Raw genomic sequence first — 14,436 nt, forward strand, 5'->3', positions numbered from 1 at the left:
TTTAAAAATCATAAAAAACAAAGACATATGTAATATCCCTCAAATTAAAAGCATTTATAACACAGCACTCTGAGAGCCACCAGTGAGGATTGAACTCACGACCCCTGGTTTACAAGACCAGTGCTCTAACCACTGAGCTATGGTGGCGCACATGCAGTGTAAAACAACGAATTCTAAATTCAATGAAAATAAAAATAACCCGGTTATGTGACATTTTACAATTTGTGTTTTAAAATTCATTAAAGAAAATCTTTCTTTATGTATTTTCAAATATTAAAATATCATAAAAAACAAAGACATATGTAATATCCCCCAAATTAAAAGCATTTATAACACAGCACTCTGAGAGCCACCAGTGAGGATTGAACTCACGACCCCTGGTTTACAAGACCAGTGCTCTAACCACTGAGCTATGGTGGCGCACATGCAGTGTAAAACAACGAATTCTAAATTCAATGAAAATAACCCGGTTATGTGATATTTTACAATTTGTGTTTTAAAATTCATTAAAGAAAATCTTTCTTCTTTATGTATTTTCAAATATTAAAATATCATAAAAAACAAAGACATGTGTAATATACCTCAAATTAAAAGCATTTATAACACAGCACTCTGATAGCCACCAGTGAGGAATGAACTCACGACCCCTGGTTTACGAGACCAGTGCTCTAACCACTGAGCTATGGTGGCGCACATGCAGTGTAAAACAACGAATTCTAAATTCAATGAAAATAAAAATAACCCGGTTATGTGATATTTTACAATTTGTGTTTTAAAATTCATTAAAGAAAATCTTTCTTCTTTATGTATTTTCAAATATTTAAAAATCATAAAAAGCAAAGGCATATGTAATATCCTTCAAATTAAAAGCATTTATAACACATCACTCTGAGAGCCACCAGTGAAGATTGAACTCACGACCCCTGGTTTACGAGACCAGTGCTCTAACCACTGAGCTATGGTGGCGCACATGCAGTGTAAAACAACGAATTCTAAATTCAATGAAAATAAAAATAACCCGGTTATGTGATATTTTACAATTTGTCTTTTAAAATTCATTAAAGAAAATCTTTCTTCTTTATGTATTTTCAAATATTTAAAAATCATAAAAAACAAAGGCATATGTAATATCCCTCAAATTAAAAGCATTTATAACACAGCACTCTGAGAGCCACCAATGAGGATTGAACTCACGACCCCTGGTTTACAAGACCAGTGCTCTAACCACTGAGCTATGGTGGCGCACATGCAGTTTAAAACAACGAATTCTAAATTCAATGAAAATAAAAATAACCCGGTTATGTGATATTTTACAATTTGTGTTTTAAAATTCATTAAAGAAAATCTTTCTTTATGTATTTTCAAATATTAAAATATCATAAAAAACAAAGACATATGTAATATCCCCCAAATTAAAAGCATTTATAACACAGCACTCTGAGAGCCACCAGTGAGGATTGAACTCACGACCCCTGGTTTACAAGACCAGTGCTCTAACCACTGAGCTATGGTGGCGCACATGCAGTGTAAAACAACGAATTCTAAATTCAATGAAAATAAAAATAACCCGGTTATGTGATATTTTACAATTTGTGTTTTAAAATTCATTAAAGAAAATCTTTCTTCTTTATGTATTTTCAAATATTAAAATATCATAAAAAACAAAGACATATGTAATATCCCTCAAATTAAAAGCATTTATAACACAGCACTCTGATAGCCACCAGTGAGGAATGAACTCACGACCCCTGGTTTACGAGACCAGTGCTCTAACCACTGAGCTATGGTGGCGCACATGCAGTGTAAAACAACGAATTCTAAATTCAATGAAAATAAAAATAACCCGGTTATGTGATATTTTACAATTTGTGTTTTAAAATTCATTAAAGAAAATCTTTCTTCTTTATGTATTTTCAAATATTTATAAATCATAAAAAACAAAGACATATGTAATATCCCTCAAATTAAAAGCATTTATAACACATCACTCTGAGAGCCACCAGTGAGGATTGAACTCACGACCCCTGGTTTACAAGACCAGTGCTCTAACCACTAAGCTATGGTGGCGCACATGCAGTGTAAAACAACGAATTCTAAATTCAATGAAAATAAAAATAACCCGGTTATGTGATATTTTACAAATTGTGTTTTAAAATTCATTAAAGAAAATCTTTCTTTATGTATTTTCAAATATTAAAATATCATAAAAAACAAAGACATATGTAATATCCCCCAAAATTAAAAGCATTTATAACACAGCACTCTGAGAGCCACCAGTGAGGATTGAACTCACGACCCCTGGTTTACAAGACCAAAGCTCTAACCACTGAGCTATGGTGGCGCACATGCAGTGTAAAACAACGAATTCTAAATTCAATGAAAATAACCCGGTTATGTGATATTTTACTATTTGTGTTTTAAAATTCATTAAAGAAAATCTTTCTTCTTTATGTATTTTCAAATATTAAAATATCATAAAAAACAAAGACATATGTAATATCCCTCAAATTAAAAGCATTTATAACACAGCACTCTGATAGCCACCAGTGAGGAATGAACTCACGACCCCTGGTTTACGAGACCAGTGCTCTAACCACTGAGCTAAGGTGGCGCACATGCAGTGTAAAACACCGAATTCTAAATTCAATGAAAATAAAAATAACCCGGTTATGTGATATTTTACAATTTGTGTTTTAAAATTCATTAAAGAAAATCTTTATGTATTTTCAAATATTAAAATATCATAAAAAACAAAGACATATGTAATATCCCCCAAATTAAAAGCATTTATAACACAGCACTCTGACAGCCACCAGTGAGGATTGAACTCACGACCCCTGGTTTACAAGACCAGTGCTCTAACCACTGAGCTATGGTGGCGCACATGCAGTGTAAAACAACGAATTCTAAATTCAATGAAAATAACCCGGTTATGTGATATTTTACAATTTGTGTTTTAAAATTCATTAAAGAAAATCTTTCTTCTTTATGTATTTTCAAATATTAAAATATCATAAAAAACAAAGACATATGTAATATCTCTCAAATTAAAAGCATTTATAACACAGCACTCTGATAGCCACCAGTGAGGAATGAACTCACGACCCCTGGTTTACGAGACCAGTGCTCTAACCACTGAGCTATGGTGGCGCACATGCAGTGTAAAACAACGAATTCTAAATTCAATGAAAATAAAAATAACCCGGTTATAAGATATTTTACAATTTGTGTTTTAAAATTCATTAAAGAAAATCTTTCTTCTTTATGTATTTTCAAATATTTAAAAATCATAAAAAACAAAGACATATGTAATATCCCTCAAATTAAAAGCATTTATAACACATCACTCTGAGAGCCACCAGTGAGGATTGAACTCACGACCCCTGGTTTACGAGACCAGTGCTCTAACCACAGAGCTATGGTGGCGCACATGCAGTGTAAAACAACGAATTCTAAATTCAATGAAAATAAAAATAACCCGGTTATGTGATATTTTACAATTTGTGTTTTAAATATCATTAAAGAAAATCTTTCTTCTTTATGTATTTTCAAATATTTAAAAATCATAAAAAACAAAGGCATATGTAATATCCCTCAAATTAAAAGCATTTATAACACAGCACTCTGAGAGCCACCAGTGAGGATTGAACTCACGACCCCTGGTTTACAAGACCAGTGCTCTAACCACTGAGCTATGGTGGCGCACATGCAGTGTAAAACAACGAATTCTAAATTCAATGAAAATAAAAATAACCCGGTTATGTGATATTTTACAATTTGTCTTTTAAAATTCATTAAAGAAAATCTTTCTTCTTTATGTATTTTCAAATATTAAAATATCATAAAAAACAAAGACATATGTAATATCCCTCAAATTAAAAGCATTTATAACACAGCACTCTGAGAGCCACCAGTGAGGATTGAACTCACGACCCCTGGTTTACAAGACCAGTGCTCTATCCACTGAGCCATGGAGCCGCACATGCAGTGTAAAACAACGAATTCTAAATTCAATGAAAATAAAAATAACCCGGTTATGTGACATTTTACAATTTGTGTTTTAAAATTCATTAAAGAAAATCTTTCTTTAAGTATTTTCAAATATTAAAATATCATAAAAAACAAAGACATATGTAATATCCCCCAAATTAAAAGCATTTATAACACAGCACTCTGAGAGCCACCAGTGAGGATTGAACTCACGACCCCTGGTTTACAAGACCAGTGCTCTAACCACTGAGCTATGGTGGCGCACATGCAGTGTAAAACAACGAATTCTAAATTCAATGAAAATAACCCGGTTATGTGATATTTTACAATTTGTGTTTTAAAATTCATTAAAGAAAATCTTTCTTCTTTATGTATTTTCAAATATTAAAATATCATAAAAAACAAAGACATGTGTAATATCCCTCAAATTAAAAGCATTTATAACACAGCACTCTGATAGCCACCAGTGAGGAATGAACTCACGACCCCTGGTTTACGAGACCAGTGCTCTAACCACTGAGCTATGGTGGCGCACATGCAGTGTAAAACAACGAATTCTAAATTCAATGAAAATAAAAATAACCCGGTTATGTGATATTTTACAATTTGTGTTTTAAAATTCATTAAAGAAAATCTTTCTTCTTTATGTATTTTCAAATATTTAAAAATCATAAAAAACAAAGGCATATGTAATATCCTTCAAATTAAAAGCATTTATAACACATCACTCTGAGAGCCACCAGTGAGGATTGAACTCACGACCCCTGGTTTACGAGACCAGTGCTCTAACCACTGAGCTATGGTGGCGCACATGCAGTGTAAAACAACGAATTCTAAATTCAATGAAAATAAAAATAACCCGGTTATGTGATATTTTACAATTTGTGTTTTAAAATTCATTAAAGAAAATCTTTCTTTATGTATTTTCAAATATTAAAATATCATAAAAAACAAAGACATATGTAATATCCCCCAAATTAAAAGCATTTATAACACAGCACTCTGAGAGCCACCAGTGAGGATTGAACTCACGACCCCTGGTTTACAAGACCAGTGCTCTAACCACTGAGCTATGGTGGCGCACATGCAGTGTAAAACAACGAATTCTAAATTCAATGAAAATAAAAATAACCCGGTTATGTGATATTTTACAATTTGTGTTTTAAAATTCATTAAAGAAAATCTTTCTTCTTTATGTATTTTCAAATATTTATAAATCATAAAAAACAAAGACATATGTAATATCCCTCAAATTAAAAGCATTTATAACACATCACTCTGAGAGCCACCAGTGAGGATTGAACTCACGACCCCTGGTTTACAAGACCAGTGCTCTAACCACTAAGCTATGGTGGCGCACATGCAGTGTAAAACAACGAATTCTAAATTCAATGAAAATAAAAATAACCCGGTTATGTGATATTTTACAATTTGTGTTTTAAAATTCATTAAAGAAAATCTTTCTTTATGTATTTTCAAATATTAAAATATCATAAAAAACAAAGACATATGTAATATCCCCCAAATTAAAAGCATTTATAACACAGCACTCTGAGAGCCACCAGTGAGGATTGAACTCACGACCCCTGGTTTACAAGTCCAAAGCTCTAACCGCTGAGCTATGGTGGCGCACATGCAGTGTAAAACAACGAATTCTAAATTCAATGAAAATAACCCGGTTATGTGATATTTTACTATTTGTGTTTTAAAATTCATTAAAGAAAATCTTTCTTCTTTATGTATTTTCAAATATTAAAATATCATAAAAAACAAAGACATATGTAATATCCCTCAAATTAAAAGCATTTATAACACAGCACTCTGATAGCCACCAGTGAGGAATGAACTCACGACCCCTGGTTTACGAGACCAGTGCTCTAACCACTGAGCTAAGGTGGCGCACATGCAGTGTAAAACACCGAATTCTAAATTCAATGAAAATAAAAATAACCCGGTTATGTGATATTTTACAATTTGTGTTTTAAAATTCATTAAAGAAAATCTTTCTTCTTTATGTATTTTCAAATATTTAAAAATCATAAAAAACAAAGGCATATGTAATATCCCTCAAATTAAAAGCATTTATAACACAGCACTCTGAGAGCCACCAGTGAGGATTGAACTCACGACCCCTGGTTTACAAGACCAGTGCTCTAACCACTGAGCTATAGTGGCGCACATGCATTGTAAAACAACGAATTCTAAATTCAATGAAAATAAAAATAACCCGGTTATGTGATATTTTACAATTTGTGTTTTAAAATTCATTAAAGAAAATCTTTCTTTATGTATTTTCAAATATTAAAATATCATAAAAAACAAAGACATATGTAATATCCCCCAAATTAAAAGCATTTATAACACAGCACTCTGATAGCCACCAGTGAGGATTGAACTCACGACCCCTGGTTTACAAGACCAGTGCTCTAACCACTGAGCTATGGTGGCGCACATGCAGTGTAAAACAACGAATTCTAAATTCAATGAAAATAACCCGGTTATGTGATATTTTACAATTTGTGTTTTAAAATTCATTAAAGAAAATCTTTCTTCTTTATGTATTTTCAAATATTAAAATATCATAATAAAGAAAGACATGTGTAATATCCCTCAAATTAAAAGCATTTATAACACAGCACTCTGATAGCCACCAGTGAGGAATGAACTCACGACCCCTGGTTTACGAGACCAAGGCTCTAACCACTGAGCTATGGTGGCGCACATGCAGTGTAAAACAACGAATTCTAAATTCAATGAAAATAAAAATAACCCGGTTATGTGATATTTTACAATTTGTGTTTTAAAATTCATTAAAGAAAATCTTTCTTCTTTATGTATTTTCAAATATTTGAAAATCATAAAAAACAAAGGCATATGTAATATCCCTCAAATTAAAAGCATTTATAACACATCACTCTGAGAGCCACCAGTGAGGATTGAACTCACGACCCCTGGTTTACGAGACCAGTGCTCTAACCACTGAGCTATGGTGGCGCACATGCAGTGTAAAACAACGAATTCTAAATTTAATGAAAATAAAAATAACCCGGTTATGTGATATTTTACAATTTGTCTTTTAAAATTCATTAAAGAAAATCTTTCTTCGTTATGTATTTTCAAATATTTAAAAATCATAAAAAACAAAGGCATATGTAATATCCCTCAAATTAAAAGCATTTATAACACAGCACTCTGAGAGCCACCAGTGAGGATTGAACTCACGACCCCTGGTTTACAAGACCAGTGCTCTAACCACTGAGCTATGGTGGCGCACATGCAGTGTAAAACACCGAATTCTAAATTCAATGAAAATAAAAATAACCCGGTTATGTGATATTTTACAATTTGTGTTTTAAAATTCATTAAGGAAAATCTTTCTTCTTTATGTATTTTCAAATATTAAAATATCATAAAAAACAAAGACATATGTAATATCCCTCAAATTAAAAGCATTTATAACACAGCACTCTGATAGCCACCAGTGAGGAATGAACTCACGACCCCTGGTTTACGAGACCAGTGCTCTAACCACTGAGCTATGGTGGCGCACATGCAGTGTAAAACACCGAATTCTAAATTCAATGAAAATAAAAATAACCCGGTTATGTGATATTTTACAATTTGTGTTTTAAAATTCATTAAAGAAAATCTTTCTTCTTTATGTATTTTCAAATATTTAAAAATCATAAAAAACAAAGGCATATGTAATATCCCTCAAATTAAAAGCATTTATAACACAGCACTCTGAGAGCCACCAGTGAGGATTACACTCACGACCCCTGGTTTACAAGACCAGTGCTCTAACCACTGAGCTATAGTGGCGCACATGCAGTGTAAAACAACGAATTCTAAATTCAATGAGAATAAAAATAACCCGGTTATGTGATATTTTACAATTTGTGTTTAAAAATTCATTAAAGAAAATCTTTCTTTATGTATTTTCAAATATTAAAATATCATAAAAAACAAAGACATATGTAATATCCCCCAAATTAAAAGCACTTATAACACAGCACTCTGAGAGCCACCAGTGAGGATTGAACTCACGACCCCTGGTTTGCAAGACCAGTGCTCTAACCACTGAGCTATGGTGGCGCACATGCAGTGTAAAACAACGAATTCTAAATTCAATGAAAATAAAAATAACCCGGTTATGTGATATTTTACAATTTGTGTTTTAAAATTCATTAAAGAAAATCTTTCTTCTTTATGTATTTTCAAATATTTAAAAATCATAAAAAACAAAGGCATATGTAATATCCCTCAAATTAAAAGCATTTATAACACATCACTCTGAGAGCCACCATTGAGGATTGAACTCACGACCCCTGATTTACGAGACCAGTGCTCTAACCACTAAGCTATGGTGGCGCACATGCAGTGTAAAACAACGAATTCTAAATTCAATGAAAATAAAAATAACCCGGTTATGTGATATTTTACAATTTGTGTTTTAAAAATCATTAAAGAAAATCTTTCTTCTTTATGTATTTTCAAATATTTAAAAATCATAAAAAACAAAGGCATATGTAATATCCCTCAAATTAAAAGCATTTATAACACAGCACTCTGAGAGCCACCAGTGAGGATTGAACTCACGACCCCTGGTTTACAAGACCAGTGCTCTAACCACTGAGCTATGGTGGCGCACATGCAGTGTAAAACAACGAATTCTAAATTCAATGAAAATAAAAATAACCCGGTTATGTGATATTTTACAATTTGTGTTTTAAAATTCATTAAAGAAAATCTTTCTTTATGTATTTTCAAATATTAAAATATCATAAAAAACAAAGACATATGTAATATCCCCCAAATTAAAAGCATTTATAACACAGCACTCTGATAGCCACCAGTGAGGATTGAACTCACGACCCCTGGTTTACAAGACCAGTGCTCTAACCACTGAGCTATGGAGGCGCACATGCAGTGTAAAACAACGAATTCTAAATTCAATGAAAATAAAAATAACCCGGTTATGTGATATTTTACAATTTGTGTTTTAAAATTCATTAAAGAAAATCTTTATGTATTTTCAAATATTAAAATATCATAAAAAACAAAGACATATGTAATATCCCCCAAATTAAAAGCATTTATAACACAGCACTCTGAGAGCCACCAGTGAGGATTGAACTCACGACCCCTGGTTTACAAGACCAGTGCTCTAACCACTGAGCTATGGTGGCGCACATGCAGTGTAAAACAACGAATTCTAAATTCAATGGAAAAAAAAAATAACCCGGTTATGTGATATTTTACAATTTGTGTTTTAAAATTCATTAAAGAAAATCTTTCTTCTTTATGTATTTTCAAATATTTAAAAATCATAAAAAACAAAGGCATATGTAATATCCCTCAAATTAAAAGCATTTATAACACAGCACTCTGAGAGCCACCAGTGAGGATTGAACTCACGACCCCTGGTTTACAAGACCAGTGCTCTAACCACTGAGCTATGGTGGCGCACATGCAGTGTAAAACAACGAATTCTAAATTCAATGAAAAAAAAATAACCCGGTTATGTGATATTTTACAATTTGTGTTTTAAAATTCATTAAAGAAAATCTTTCTTTATGTATTTTCAAATATTAAAATATCATAAAAAACAAAGACATATGTAATATCCCCCAAATTAAAAGCATTTATAACACAGCACTCTGAGAGCCACCAGTGAGGATTGAACTCACGACCCCTGGTTTACAAGACCAAAGCTCTAACCACTGAGCTATGGTGGCGCACATGCAGTGTAAAACAACGAATTCTAAATTCAATGAAAATAACCCGGTTATGTGATATTTTACAATTTGTGTTTTAAAATTCATTAAAGAAAATCTTTCTTCTTTATGTATTTTCAAATATTAAAATATCATAAAAAACAAAGACATATGTAATATCCCTCAAATTAAAAGCATTTATAACACAGCACTCTGAGAGCCACCAGTGAGGATTGAACTCACGACCCCTGGTTTACAAGACCAGTGCTCTAACCACTGAGCTATGGTGGCGCACATGCAGTGTAAAACAACGAATTCTAAATTCAATGAAAATAAAAATAACCCGGTTATGTGATATTTTACAATTTGTGTTTTAAAATTCATTAAAGAAAATCTTTCTTTATGTATTTTCAAATATTAAAATATCATAAAAAACAAAGACATATGTAATATCCCCCAAATTAAAAGCATTTATAACACAGCACTCTGATAGCCACCAGTGAGGATTGAACTCACGACCCCTGGTTTACAAGACCAGTGCTCTAACCACTGAGCTATGGAGGCGCACATGCAGTGTAAAACAACGAATTCTAAATTCAATGAAAATAAAAATAACCCGGTTATGTGATATTTTACAATTTGTGTTTTAAAATTCATTAAAGAAAATCTTTCTTTATGTATTTTCAAATATTAAAATATCATAAAAAACAAAGACATATGTAATATCCCCCAAATTAAAAGCATTTATAACACAGCACTCTGAGAGCCACCAGTGAGGATTGAACTCACGACCCCTGGTTTACAAGACCAGTGCTCTAACCACTGAGCTATGGTGGCGCACATGCAGTGTAAAACAACGAATTCTAAATTCAATGGAAAAAAAAAAATAACCCGGTTATGTGATATTTTACAATTTGTGTTTTAAAATTCATTAAAGAAAATCTTTCTTCTTTATGTATTTTCAAATATTTAAAAATCATAAAAAACAAAGGCATATGTAATATCCCTCAAATTAAAAGCATTTATAACACAGCACTCTGAGAGCCACCAGTAAGGATTGAACTCACGACCCCTGGTTTACAAGACCAGTGCTCTAACCACTGAGCTATGGTGGCGCACATGCAGTGTAAAACAACGAATTCTAAATTCAATGAAAAAAAAATAACCCGGTTATGTGATATTTTACAATTTGTGTTTTAAAATTCATTAAAGAAAATCTTTCTTTATGTATTTTCAAATATTAAAATATCATAAAAAACAAAGACATATGTAATATCCCCCAAATTAAAAGCATTTATAACACAGCACTCTGAGAGCCACCAGTGAGGATTGAACTCACGACCCCTGGTTTACAAGACCAAAGCTCTAACCACTGAGCTATGGTGGCGCACATGCAGTGTAAAACAACGAATTCTAAATTCAATGAAAATAACCCGGTTATGTGATATTTTACAATTTGTGTTTTAAAATTCATTAAAGAAAATCTTTCTTCTTTATGTATTTTCAAATATTAAAATATCATAAAAAACAAAGACATATGTAATATCCCTCAAATTAAAAGCATTTATAACACAGCACTCTGATAGCCACCAGTGAGGAATGAACTCACGACCCCTGGTTTACGAGACCAGTGCTCTAACCACTGAGCTATGGTGGCGCACATGCAGTGTAAAGCAACGAATTCTAAATTCAATGAAAATAAAAATAACCCGGTTATGTGATATTTTACAATTTGTGTTTTAAAATTCATTAAAGAAAATCTTTCTTCTTTATGTATTTTCAAATATTTAAAAATCATAAAAAACAAAGGCATATGTAATATCCCTCAAATTAAAAGCATTTATAACACATCACTCTGAGAGCCACCAGTGAGGATTGAACTCACGACCCCTGGTTTACAAGACCAGTGCTCTAACCACTGAGCTATGGTGGCGCACAAGCAGTGTAAAACAACGAATTCTAAATTCAATGAAAATAAAAATAACCCGGTTACGTGATATTTTACAATTTGTGTTTTAAAATTCATTAAAGAAAATCTTTCTTCTTTATGTATTTTCAAATATTAAAATATCATAAAAAACAAAGACATATGTAATATCCCACAAATTAAAAGCATTTATAACACTGCACTCTGAGAGCCACCAGCGAGGATTGAACTCACGACCCCTGGTTTACAAGACCAGTGCTCTAACCACTGAGCTATAGTGGCGCACATGCAGTGTAAAACAACGAATTCTAAATTCAATGAAAATAAAAATAACCCGGTTATGTGATATTTTACAATTTGTGTTTTAAAATTCATTAAAGAAAATCTTTCTTTATGTATTTTCAAATATTAAAATATCATAAAAAACAAAGACATATGTAATATCCCCCAAATTAAAAGCATTTATAACACAGCACTCTGAGAGCCACCAGTGAGGATTGAACTCACGACCCCGGGTTTACAAGACCAGTGCTCTAACCACTGAGCTATGGTGGCGCACATGCAGTGTAAAAAAACGAAATGTAAATTCAATGAAAAAAAAATAACCCGGTTATGAGATATTTTACAATTTGTGTTTTAAAATTCATTAAAGAAAATCTCTCTTCTATATGTATTTTCAAATATTAAAATATCATAGAAAACAAAGACATATGTAATATCCCTCAAATTAAAAGCATTTACAACACAGCACTCTGAGAGCCACCAGTGAGGATTGAACTCACGACCCCTTATTTACAAGACCAGTGCTCTAACAACTGAGCTATGGTGGCGCACATGCAGTGTAAAACAACGAATTCTAAATTCAATGAAAATAAAAATAACCCGGTTATGTGATATTTTACAATTTGTGTTTTAAAATTCATTAAAGAAAATCTTTCTTTATGTATTTTCAAATATTAAAATATCATGAAAAACAAAGACAAATGTAATATCCCCCAAATTCAAAGCATTTATAACACAGCACTCTGAGAGCCACCAGTGAGGATTGAACTCACGACCCCTGGTTTACAAGACCAGCGTTCTAACCACTGAGCTATAGTTCCTCACATGGAGTGTAAAACAACGATTTCTGAATTCAATCAAAATAAAAATAACGTTTTTATGTGATATTTTACAATTTGTGTTTTAAAATTCATTAAAGAAAATCTTTCTTTATGTATTTTCAAATATTAAAATATCATAAAAAACAAAGACATATGTAATATCCCCCAAATTAAAAGCATTTATAACACAGCACTCTGGGAGCCACCAGTGAGGATTGAACTCACGACCCCTGGTTTACAAGACCAGTGCTCTAACCACCGAGCTATGGTGGCGCACAAGCAGTGTAAAACAACGAATTCTAAATTCAATGAAAATAAAAATAACCCGGTTATGCGATATTTTACAATTTGTGTTTTAAAATTCATAAAAGAAAATCTTTCTTCTTTATGTATTTTCAAATATTAAAATATCATAAAAAACAAAGACATATGTAATATCCCACAAATTAAAAGCATTTATAACACTGCAATCTGAGAGCCACCAGTGAGGATTGAACTCACGACCCCTGGTTTACAAGACCAGTGCTCTAACCACTGAGATATAGTGGCGCACATGCAGTGTAAAACAACGAATTCTAAATTCAATGAAAATAAAAATAACCCGGTTGTGTGATATTTTACAATTTGAGTTTTAAAATTCATTAAAGAAAATCTTTCTTCTTTATGTATTTTCAAATATTAAAATATCATAAAAAACAAAGACATATGTAATATCCCTCAAATTAAAAGCATTTATAACACAGCACTCTGAGAGACACCAGTGAGGATTGAACTCACGACCCCTGGTTTACAAGACCAGTGCTCTAACCACTGAGCTATGGTGGCGCACATGCAGTGTAAAACAACGAATTCTAAATTCAATGAAAAAAAAAATAACCCGGTTATGTGATATTTTACAATTTGTGTTTTAAAATTCATTAAAGAAAATCTTTCTTCTATATGTATTTTCAAATATTAAAATATCAGAAAAAACAAAGACATATGTAATATCCCTCAAATTAAAAGCATTTATAACACAGCACTCTGAGAGCCACCAGTGAGGATTGAACTCACGACCCCTTATTTACAAGACCAGTGCTCTAACAACTGAGCTATGGTGGCGCACATGCAGTGTAAAACAACTAATTCTAAATTCAATGAAGATAAAAATAACCCGGTTATGTGATATTTTACAATTTGTGTTTTAAAATTCATTAAAGAAAATCTTTCTTTATGTATTTTCAAATATTAAAATATCATAAAAAACAAAGACATATGTAATATCCCCCAAATTAAAAGCATTTATAACACAGCACTCTCAGAGCCACCAGTGAGGATTGAACTCACGACCCCTGGTTTACAAGACCAGTGCTCTAACCACTGAGCTATGGTGGCGCACATGCAGTGTAAAACAACGAATTCTAAATTCAATGAAAATAAAAATATCCCGGTTATGTGATATTTTACAATTTGTGTTTTAAAATTCATTAAAGAAAATCTTTCTTTATGTATTTTCAAATATTAAAATATCATAAAAAACAAAGACATATGTAATATCCCCCAAATTAAAAGCATTTATAACACAGCACTCTGAGAGCCACCAGAGAGGATTGAACTCACGACCCCTGGTTTACAAGACCAGTGCTCTAACCACTGAGCTATGGTGGCGCACATGCAGTGTAAAACAACGAATTCTAAATTCAATGAAAATAAAAATAAC

General features: G+C 32.2%; 50 non-coding genes across 50 annotated transcripts; all 50 read right to left on the bottom strand.

The window, feature by feature from the left end:
• Positions 1–74: 74 nt before the first annotated feature.
• On the bottom strand, positions 75–147 carry TRNAT-UGU (transfer RNA threonine (anticodon UGU)). Its single transcript has one exon. It is a non-coding gene; the product is annotated as a tRNA-Thr (tRNA).
• Positions 148–347: 200 nt separating this feature from the next.
• Positions 348–420, bottom strand: TRNAT-UGU (transfer RNA threonine (anticodon UGU)). Its single transcript has one exon. It is a non-coding gene; the product is annotated as a tRNA-Thr (tRNA).
• Positions 421–617: 197 nt separating this feature from the next.
• Positions 618–690, bottom strand: TRNAT-CGU (transfer RNA threonine (anticodon CGU)). Its single transcript has one exon. It is a non-coding gene; the product is annotated as a tRNA-Thr (tRNA).
• A 203-nt stretch (positions 691–893) lies between these two features.
• TRNAT-CGU (transfer RNA threonine (anticodon CGU)) lies at positions 894–966 on the bottom strand. Its single transcript has one exon. It is a non-coding gene; the product is annotated as a tRNA-Thr (tRNA).
• Positions 967–1,169: 203 nt separating this feature from the next.
• TRNAT-UGU (transfer RNA threonine (anticodon UGU)) lies at positions 1,170–1,242 on the bottom strand. Its single transcript has one exon. It is a non-coding gene; the product is annotated as a tRNA-Thr (tRNA).
• Positions 1,243–1,442: 200 nt separating this feature from the next.
• Positions 1,443–1,515, bottom strand: TRNAT-UGU (transfer RNA threonine (anticodon UGU)). The gene has a single exon. It is a non-coding gene; the product is annotated as a tRNA-Thr (tRNA).
• A 203-nt stretch (positions 1,516–1,718) lies between these two features.
• Positions 1,719–1,791, bottom strand: TRNAT-CGU (transfer RNA threonine (anticodon CGU)). Its single transcript has one exon. It is a non-coding gene; the product is annotated as a tRNA-Thr (tRNA).
• A 203-nt stretch (positions 1,792–1,994) lies between these two features.
• Positions 1,995–2,067, bottom strand: TRNAT-UGU (transfer RNA threonine (anticodon UGU)). Its single transcript has one exon. It is a non-coding gene; the product is annotated as a tRNA-Thr (tRNA).
• A 201-nt stretch (positions 2,068–2,268) lies between these two features.
• Positions 2,269–2,341, bottom strand: TRNAT-UGU (transfer RNA threonine (anticodon UGU)). Its single transcript has one exon. It is a non-coding gene; the product is annotated as a tRNA-Thr (tRNA).
• Positions 2,342–2,538: 197 nt separating this feature from the next.
• TRNAT-CGU (transfer RNA threonine (anticodon CGU)) lies at positions 2,539–2,611 on the bottom strand. Its single transcript has one exon. It is a non-coding gene; the product is annotated as a tRNA-Thr (tRNA).
• A 196-nt stretch (positions 2,612–2,807) lies between these two features.
• TRNAT-UGU (transfer RNA threonine (anticodon UGU)) lies at positions 2,808–2,880 on the bottom strand. Its single transcript has one exon. It is a non-coding gene; the product is annotated as a tRNA-Thr (tRNA).
• Positions 2,881–3,077: 197 nt separating this feature from the next.
• TRNAT-CGU (transfer RNA threonine (anticodon CGU)) lies at positions 3,078–3,150 on the bottom strand. The gene has a single exon. It is a non-coding gene; the product is annotated as a tRNA-Thr (tRNA).
• A 203-nt stretch (positions 3,151–3,353) lies between these two features.
• On the bottom strand, positions 3,354–3,426 carry TRNAT-CGU (transfer RNA threonine (anticodon CGU)). The gene has a single exon. It is a non-coding gene; the product is annotated as a tRNA-Thr (tRNA).
• Positions 3,427–3,629: 203 nt separating this feature from the next.
• Positions 3,630–3,702, bottom strand: TRNAT-UGU (transfer RNA threonine (anticodon UGU)). Its single transcript has one exon. It is a non-coding gene; the product is annotated as a tRNA-Thr (tRNA).
• Positions 3,703–3,905: 203 nt separating this feature from the next.
• TRNAT-UGU (transfer RNA threonine (anticodon UGU)) lies at positions 3,906–3,978 on the bottom strand. Its single transcript has one exon. It is a non-coding gene; the product is annotated as a tRNA-Thr (tRNA).
• A 200-nt stretch (positions 3,979–4,178) lies between these two features.
• Positions 4,179–4,251, bottom strand: TRNAT-UGU (transfer RNA threonine (anticodon UGU)). The gene has a single exon. It is a non-coding gene; the product is annotated as a tRNA-Thr (tRNA).
• A 197-nt stretch (positions 4,252–4,448) lies between these two features.
• Positions 4,449–4,521, bottom strand: TRNAT-CGU (transfer RNA threonine (anticodon CGU)). The gene has a single exon. It is a non-coding gene; the product is annotated as a tRNA-Thr (tRNA).
• Positions 4,522–4,724: 203 nt separating this feature from the next.
• TRNAT-CGU (transfer RNA threonine (anticodon CGU)) lies at positions 4,725–4,797 on the bottom strand. The gene has a single exon. It is a non-coding gene; the product is annotated as a tRNA-Thr (tRNA).
• A 200-nt stretch (positions 4,798–4,997) lies between these two features.
• On the bottom strand, positions 4,998–5,070 carry TRNAT-UGU (transfer RNA threonine (anticodon UGU)). The gene has a single exon. It is a non-coding gene; the product is annotated as a tRNA-Thr (tRNA).
• A 203-nt stretch (positions 5,071–5,273) lies between these two features.
• TRNAT-UGU (transfer RNA threonine (anticodon UGU)) lies at positions 5,274–5,346 on the bottom strand. Its single transcript has one exon. It is a non-coding gene; the product is annotated as a tRNA-Thr (tRNA).
• Positions 5,347–5,546: 200 nt separating this feature from the next.
• Positions 5,547–5,619, bottom strand: TRNAT-UGU (transfer RNA threonine (anticodon UGU)). Its single transcript has one exon. It is a non-coding gene; the product is annotated as a tRNA-Thr (tRNA).
• Positions 5,620–5,816: 197 nt separating this feature from the next.
• Positions 5,817–5,889, bottom strand: TRNAT-CGU (transfer RNA threonine (anticodon CGU)). The gene has a single exon. It is a non-coding gene; the product is annotated as a tRNA-Thr (tRNA).
• A 203-nt stretch (positions 5,890–6,092) lies between these two features.
• On the bottom strand, positions 6,093–6,165 carry TRNAT-UGU (transfer RNA threonine (anticodon UGU)). The gene has a single exon. It is a non-coding gene; the product is annotated as a tRNA-Thr (tRNA).
• Positions 6,166–6,365: 200 nt separating this feature from the next.
• TRNAT-UGU (transfer RNA threonine (anticodon UGU)) lies at positions 6,366–6,438 on the bottom strand. The gene has a single exon. It is a non-coding gene; the product is annotated as a tRNA-Thr (tRNA).
• A 197-nt stretch (positions 6,439–6,635) lies between these two features.
• On the bottom strand, positions 6,636–6,708 carry TRNAT-CGU (transfer RNA threonine (anticodon CGU)). Its single transcript has one exon. It is a non-coding gene; the product is annotated as a tRNA-Thr (tRNA).
• Positions 6,709–6,911: 203 nt separating this feature from the next.
• On the bottom strand, positions 6,912–6,984 carry TRNAT-CGU (transfer RNA threonine (anticodon CGU)). The gene has a single exon. It is a non-coding gene; the product is annotated as a tRNA-Thr (tRNA).
• Positions 6,985–7,187: 203 nt separating this feature from the next.
• TRNAT-UGU (transfer RNA threonine (anticodon UGU)) lies at positions 7,188–7,260 on the bottom strand. Its single transcript has one exon. It is a non-coding gene; the product is annotated as a tRNA-Thr (tRNA).
• A 203-nt stretch (positions 7,261–7,463) lies between these two features.
• TRNAT-CGU (transfer RNA threonine (anticodon CGU)) lies at positions 7,464–7,536 on the bottom strand. Its single transcript has one exon. It is a non-coding gene; the product is annotated as a tRNA-Thr (tRNA).
• A 203-nt stretch (positions 7,537–7,739) lies between these two features.
• Positions 7,740–7,812, bottom strand: TRNAT-UGU (transfer RNA threonine (anticodon UGU)). The gene has a single exon. It is a non-coding gene; the product is annotated as a tRNA-Thr (tRNA).
• A 200-nt stretch (positions 7,813–8,012) lies between these two features.
• On the bottom strand, positions 8,013–8,085 carry TRNAA-UGC (transfer RNA alanine (anticodon UGC)). The gene has a single exon. It is a non-coding gene; the product is annotated as a tRNA-Ala (tRNA).
• Positions 8,086–8,288: 203 nt separating this feature from the next.
• On the bottom strand, positions 8,289–8,361 carry TRNAT-CGU (transfer RNA threonine (anticodon CGU)). The gene has a single exon. It is a non-coding gene; the product is annotated as a tRNA-Thr (tRNA).
• A 203-nt stretch (positions 8,362–8,564) lies between these two features.
• Positions 8,565–8,637, bottom strand: TRNAT-UGU (transfer RNA threonine (anticodon UGU)). The gene has a single exon. It is a non-coding gene; the product is annotated as a tRNA-Thr (tRNA).
• A 200-nt stretch (positions 8,638–8,837) lies between these two features.
• TRNAT-UGU (transfer RNA threonine (anticodon UGU)) lies at positions 8,838–8,910 on the bottom strand. The gene has a single exon. It is a non-coding gene; the product is annotated as a tRNA-Thr (tRNA).
• Positions 8,911–9,106: 196 nt separating this feature from the next.
• TRNAT-UGU (transfer RNA threonine (anticodon UGU)) lies at positions 9,107–9,179 on the bottom strand. Its single transcript has one exon. It is a non-coding gene; the product is annotated as a tRNA-Thr (tRNA).
• A 204-nt stretch (positions 9,180–9,383) lies between these two features.
• TRNAT-UGU (transfer RNA threonine (anticodon UGU)) lies at positions 9,384–9,456 on the bottom strand. The gene has a single exon. It is a non-coding gene; the product is annotated as a tRNA-Thr (tRNA).
• A 199-nt stretch (positions 9,457–9,655) lies between these two features.
• TRNAT-UGU (transfer RNA threonine (anticodon UGU)) lies at positions 9,656–9,728 on the bottom strand. Its single transcript has one exon. It is a non-coding gene; the product is annotated as a tRNA-Thr (tRNA).
• A 197-nt stretch (positions 9,729–9,925) lies between these two features.
• Positions 9,926–9,998, bottom strand: TRNAT-UGU (transfer RNA threonine (anticodon UGU)). Its single transcript has one exon. It is a non-coding gene; the product is annotated as a tRNA-Thr (tRNA).
• Positions 9,999–10,198: 200 nt separating this feature from the next.
• On the bottom strand, positions 10,199–10,271 carry TRNAT-UGU (transfer RNA threonine (anticodon UGU)). The gene has a single exon. It is a non-coding gene; the product is annotated as a tRNA-Thr (tRNA).
• Positions 10,272–10,471: 200 nt separating this feature from the next.
• On the bottom strand, positions 10,472–10,544 carry TRNAT-UGU (transfer RNA threonine (anticodon UGU)). The gene has a single exon. It is a non-coding gene; the product is annotated as a tRNA-Thr (tRNA).
• A 205-nt stretch (positions 10,545–10,749) lies between these two features.
• TRNAT-UGU (transfer RNA threonine (anticodon UGU)) lies at positions 10,750–10,822 on the bottom strand. The gene has a single exon. It is a non-coding gene; the product is annotated as a tRNA-Thr (tRNA).
• Positions 10,823–11,021: 199 nt separating this feature from the next.
• Positions 11,022–11,094, bottom strand: TRNAT-UGU (transfer RNA threonine (anticodon UGU)). The gene has a single exon. It is a non-coding gene; the product is annotated as a tRNA-Thr (tRNA).
• Positions 11,095–11,291: 197 nt separating this feature from the next.
• Positions 11,292–11,364, bottom strand: TRNAT-CGU (transfer RNA threonine (anticodon CGU)). The gene has a single exon. It is a non-coding gene; the product is annotated as a tRNA-Thr (tRNA).
• A 203-nt stretch (positions 11,365–11,567) lies between these two features.
• TRNAT-UGU (transfer RNA threonine (anticodon UGU)) lies at positions 11,568–11,640 on the bottom strand. The gene has a single exon. It is a non-coding gene; the product is annotated as a tRNA-Thr (tRNA).
• Positions 11,641–11,843: 203 nt separating this feature from the next.
• TRNAT-UGU (transfer RNA threonine (anticodon UGU)) lies at positions 11,844–11,916 on the bottom strand. The gene has a single exon. It is a non-coding gene; the product is annotated as a tRNA-Thr (tRNA).
• A 200-nt stretch (positions 11,917–12,116) lies between these two features.
• TRNAT-UGU (transfer RNA threonine (anticodon UGU)) lies at positions 12,117–12,189 on the bottom strand. Its single transcript has one exon. It is a non-coding gene; the product is annotated as a tRNA-Thr (tRNA).
• A 748-nt stretch (positions 12,190–12,937) lies between these two features.
• TRNAT-UGU (transfer RNA threonine (anticodon UGU)) lies at positions 12,938–13,010 on the bottom strand. Its single transcript has one exon. It is a non-coding gene; the product is annotated as a tRNA-Thr (tRNA).
• A 203-nt stretch (positions 13,011–13,213) lies between these two features.
• Positions 13,214–13,286, bottom strand: TRNAT-UGU (transfer RNA threonine (anticodon UGU)). The gene has a single exon. It is a non-coding gene; the product is annotated as a tRNA-Thr (tRNA).
• Positions 13,287–13,489: 203 nt separating this feature from the next.
• TRNAT-UGU (transfer RNA threonine (anticodon UGU)) lies at positions 13,490–13,562 on the bottom strand. The gene has a single exon. It is a non-coding gene; the product is annotated as a tRNA-Thr (tRNA).
• Positions 13,563–14,038: 476 nt separating this feature from the next.
• Positions 14,039–14,111, bottom strand: TRNAT-UGU (transfer RNA threonine (anticodon UGU)). Its single transcript has one exon. It is a non-coding gene; the product is annotated as a tRNA-Thr (tRNA).
• A 200-nt stretch (positions 14,112–14,311) lies between these two features.
• On the bottom strand, positions 14,312–14,384 carry TRNAT-UGU (transfer RNA threonine (anticodon UGU)). Its single transcript has one exon. It is a non-coding gene; the product is annotated as a tRNA-Thr (tRNA).
• Between the last annotated feature and the right edge of the window lie 52 nt (positions 14,385–14,436).

This window comes from Parasteatoda tepidariorum, chromosome 8, assembly GCF_982258835.1.
Source record: "Parasteatoda tepidariorum strain Cologne lab strain chromosome 8, Ptep-v5.0, whole genome shotgun sequence".
Taxonomy (NCBI): Eukaryota; Metazoa; Arthropoda; class Arachnida; order Araneae; family Theridiidae; genus Parasteatoda; species Parasteatoda tepidariorum.